Source organism: Penaeus japonicus, unplaced genomic scaffold (genome assembly GCF_977035675.1).
Source record: "Penaeus japonicus unplaced genomic scaffold, GWHDUDI00000001_assembly GWHDUDI00000041, whole genome shotgun sequence".
Taxonomy (NCBI): Eukaryota; Metazoa; Arthropoda; class Malacostraca; order Decapoda; family Penaeidae; genus Penaeus; species Penaeus japonicus.
The window spans coordinates 26245908-26250771 of record NW_028234443.1 but is presented as its reverse complement, the minus strand read 5'-3'; positions in this window follow the sequence as shown (position 1 = coordinate 26250771).

Genomic DNA, 4864 nt, shown 5'->3' with positions numbered 1-4864 from the left:
TGGTCTTGGCGCCCGCGCCCCCCCCCCGACGGATTAGACTTTGATTTACTGCGCCCCATATAAGTCGACTCAAGCTAATATCTTCTTTTTAAAGTATAAAGTATGCTGGGGAAAAAAAACAAGTAACCAAAAAAAGTACCAAAAAAAAGGGAAAAGTACAAAGTCACACGTAAGTACCACTTACACGTACACACGAGCACGCACACACTGACACACATAAAGAACAACACAGCACCTTCTTCTCCGATCCATGACTTCCCTCCCTCCCCCCCCCTCCCCCTCCTCCTGCCACTTCCCCACTCCCCCCCCACCCCTTATCCCCCGCCCTTCGCAATCACTCACTCACCCTCCTCCTCCACCCCCCCTGCCCCCTCACGCCTCCCCCAGGGGCAAGAGATGTTCCTGGGAAGATGAAAGCTGGACGGTAAGACACGGTGTCTAAGACGACCGCGGGCTTCATCGTGTTACGGTGGGATCTTTCTTCTTCCTTCTTCCCTCCCTCCCTCCCTCCCTCCCCCCTTCTTCCCTCCCTCCTGCCATTTCTTACCCTTCCTCCCTCCTTCCCTCTCTCCCTACCTTCCCTCCCTCCCTAGGGACCCTTCCCCTCCTCCTAATCTCATTCCTAACCCTCCCTCCCTCCCCCCTTCTTCCCTCCCTCCTGCCATTCCTTACCCTTCCTTCCCCCTCACCTACACCTTTCCTACTCTTCCTTCCCCCTCCCCTACCCTATTCCTACGCCCCCCCCCCCCGTTATCTCCCTCTAGGCACGCGCAAGAAGAAAGCAGAACGGAGTTAGTCTCTTTCTCTCTCGCCTTTTTTTGAGTTCTCGTATTTTTTAAAACTCTATTTGTGATTTTTTCTCTCTTTTCACCTTTCTCTCTCTCTCTCTCTCTCTCTCTCTCTCTCTCTCTCTCTCTCTCTCTCTCTCTCTCTCTCTCTCTCTCTCTCTCTCTCTCTCTCTCTCTCTTTATGATTTTTTATTTCCTCATCTCTTTTTCTTGTTATTTGTATTACTGTTATCATATCTGTTGCGTGACCGTGGAGATGAAAAGAAAGAAAGAAATAGGAATGAAACCAAAGAGGGAAAGTCTTTGATAAAGAGGAAGAGAAATATGAGAAAAGAATACCTGCTTCTTTATATCCGTCTCTTACTCTCTCTCTCTCTCTCCCCTTTCGTAACATAACTCTCTCTCCCTTTCAATATTATCGACTTAAAAAAAAAAACCTCGGAATTTTCGTCCCCCCGTTTTCCCTTCCCTACCCCTGAGGGAAAAAAAAAGAAGAAAAAGGGGAAAAAGAAAAAGAAAAGGAAGGGGAAAACCCCCGGTAAGAAAGGAAAAGAAATAGGGGGTAAATAGGAAGAAAGAAATAATGAGGAGGGAAGAGAAAACCGAAGAAAACTCGGCCGCTTACGTCTTTAAGGGGAAAAAAAAAATAGGAAAAGGTGAAAATAAAAGTTGTAGAAAAAAAAAAAAAAAGAAAAAAAAAAAAAAAAATGGAAATAAAAAGAAAATTGGAAAAACAAAAAAAAAATAGAGTTTAAACCTAAAAAAGGGGAAAAAAAATAAAAAAGTTCTAAAAAATAAAAAAGGATAAAAAAGATTTTATACTATTTTCCACCGCAGCTTCGGGCTGGGGGGCTATTGTTTTTTATAGAAAGGAAGTGAAAAAAAGATTTCTACTTTCGTTTTGATTATAGAAGACCCACGCCTCTCCGATGACCTTCGTAGATGACCTTACACGGAAAGGAAAAAAAAAATGACCAAGGAAATCAAGAAAGTAAGGTTTCTGGCTATTTGCACAAACAAGCGAAGTTTTTTTTTAAACTCATTTTTATTTTTTTTTGGGCAGACTTGTTGCTGCAACAAACCGCAAGCGTTACGGCTTCGATGTGTGATAATTCCTGGTGACGCGTTCACACTGGGTCGTGACCTAACTGGGTCAGGGTGTTGTGTACATATTCATGTCTGTTGTTGCTGTTATTGTTGCTGTTTTTATTATTATTGTCATTCTTCTTCTTGTCATTATTATCATTATTATTATTGTTATCATTATCATTATTATTATTTTTATCATTATCATCATTATTATTATTATCATTATTATTATTATTATTATTATTATTATTATTATTATAACAATTATTATGATTATTATTGTTATTGTTACTGTTATTATCATCGCTATTATCATTATCATTATCAACATTGTTACTATGATTATCATCATCATTATCGTTATCATAATTATTATTACAATTTTCATTATCGTTACTATCTTTATCATAATTATTATTACAATTTTCATTACTATTACTACTATTATTATTATTATCATTATCATTTTCATTATCATTAACATAATCATCACTATCATTATCATTATCATCCTTGTTGTTGTTATCATTAATGGTGTGTTATGTTTTTTTTTTTTTTTTTTTTTTTTTGTTTTTTTTTTTTTTTTTATTTCATTCAATGGCGTCAGTTTTTTATGGAAATTTCTGTGTTTTTTTTTGTTGTTTATTGGTTTGGGATGTTATTGTATTATGTTATTAAAGCAGCCGTCGTGTTCTTCGTTTTTCGTTACACTCATTTTCTAATGAGGATTCCAACCAAGACATATTATAAGGTAGGGAGACTTTGAGAAAAGACTTGCGTTTTAATTTTACGTTCAAGTTTAGTCAGTTAATTTTCATCATACTGGAGAAGAAAAGACCTCAGACAGGGAGGAAGAAAGGAGAAGGGGAGCTCTAAAGAAGAGACTTAGGAAGACTAGGAGAGAGGAGACTAGAGACCTCTTGAGGGAGTGAGAGACTCTGAGACTCTCTTGCGGCGTATATATTTCATCAATCATGCCTTACGGGAGAAGGGTGTGTGTGTGTGTGAGCGTGGATCAAGCTAGTGATGACGGCATTTGTGATGACGGCAGAGACGCTGATGATAGAGGTGATGACAGGCGCGGCACAGAAGGGCAGTGGTGATGTCTGGTGGTGGTGAACGTGGCGTCGGGGAGGTGAAAGTAGGCTCAGACTCTTCCCACGCCCCACATCGGCTATCAACAGCAGCATCACATCTTCCTCCTGACGCTCGGGCTTCACCTTTGACCTGTGCCCACGCCCATACCCGCCCACGTGGTCTATGGTCCGTTGCCCGCGCCCTCAGCGCCCCCCACGATCGAGGGCACAGGGGGTATAGGAGTTGTGCGCAGGGAAGATTGTGACGAAGGAGTGGTGTTAGTGGGGTGTGGAGGGGGGAGTAGGGGCGTTGGAGGTATAAGGAAGCTGGGGGGGGGTTCAGATGGGGGTGGGGGATGTGGGGTGGGGGGATGTAGGCGGGATAGGGGAAGGTGGAATGAGGTATAGATGAGACACTAAGATTTAATGGCCTAGATTTTTGGCTCGCTTCTTCTTTCTTTCTTTCTTTGCTTTATCTTGGTTTCCTCTCTCTCTCCTTCATTTTTTTTCACTCTCTCCTTGAACTCACCCCTTTGTACCTTATTTCCTTTTTTTTTATCTTACTTTTTGTTTCTCAGTTTTAGTTTTTTTCCTTGTTCACTTTTTTTTTCTTTTTTTTTCATTCCGTCTCCTTCCTATTCGCATCTTCATTTACATATTTTTCTTCTCTCTTTCACGCTCTTTCTTATCTTTTTCTCTCCTCCTTCCCTCCTCCCCCGACCCTCACTCTTCACTTTCCTGTACTCTTTGTTTCTCTTCTTCCCTTCTTGATCTATTTCTCTTTCGCTTCTCTCTTCTCTCTCGTCTCTGCTTCTTCCCTCGCCATTTGCTTCTCTTTATTTTATCCTCCTCTCCGGTCTCACATTTCACTACCTTATTTTCCATTCTTTGTCTCGTTAGTTTATTTTCTCTGATAAACAATATTGCTTATATATATATATTTATATATATATATATATATATGTTTATATTATATATATACGATATATTATATTATATACTGTGTGTTTATGCTATTTATATATAAGTAGATATATACTACTTTATAATACATATATATCTATTTATTTATTTTGATATATTATATTATTTATATATCTATAGTATGTATTTATAGTATATATAATATATATATATATATATATATCACATACCATACATATATGTTTATTATATATTTTATATATATAGTATATTATATATTTATAATTATACTTATATATATACATATATAGAGATAAATTAATATAGATATAATAAGTTATATATATATATATAATATATATATATATATTATATGTATAGTGATGTATATATAGATATAGAAATATAGTATTATATATATATATATATATTAATATATGAATAATACCATATATATATATATATCTATATATATATATATATATGTATATATATATTATATAGATATATATATATGCATATATATATATCGCTGTATATATATATATACAGATATAATTGATTTATATTTATATATATTTATATATTATATATATATATATATATATTATTATAGATACAATAATTATATATATACACACACACCACAACACACACTCACACATCACAGACACAACTCAAAAACAATCAACCACACACACACTCACATATATATATATATATATATTTATAGACATAGATATTATATATGATATATATATATATATATATTTTATATAATATACATATAACGATACATATTATATTAATATATATATTTTATAATATATATATACTATATATTATATAAATACAATACATACATATTTATATATATATATATATATATATAGAAAGAGAGAGAGAGAGATGGAGAGTGAAGAGAGAGAGAGAGAGAATGATAAATAACAACAAAAAAGCGGAAACGATCAGAGCATCAGGAAGAAG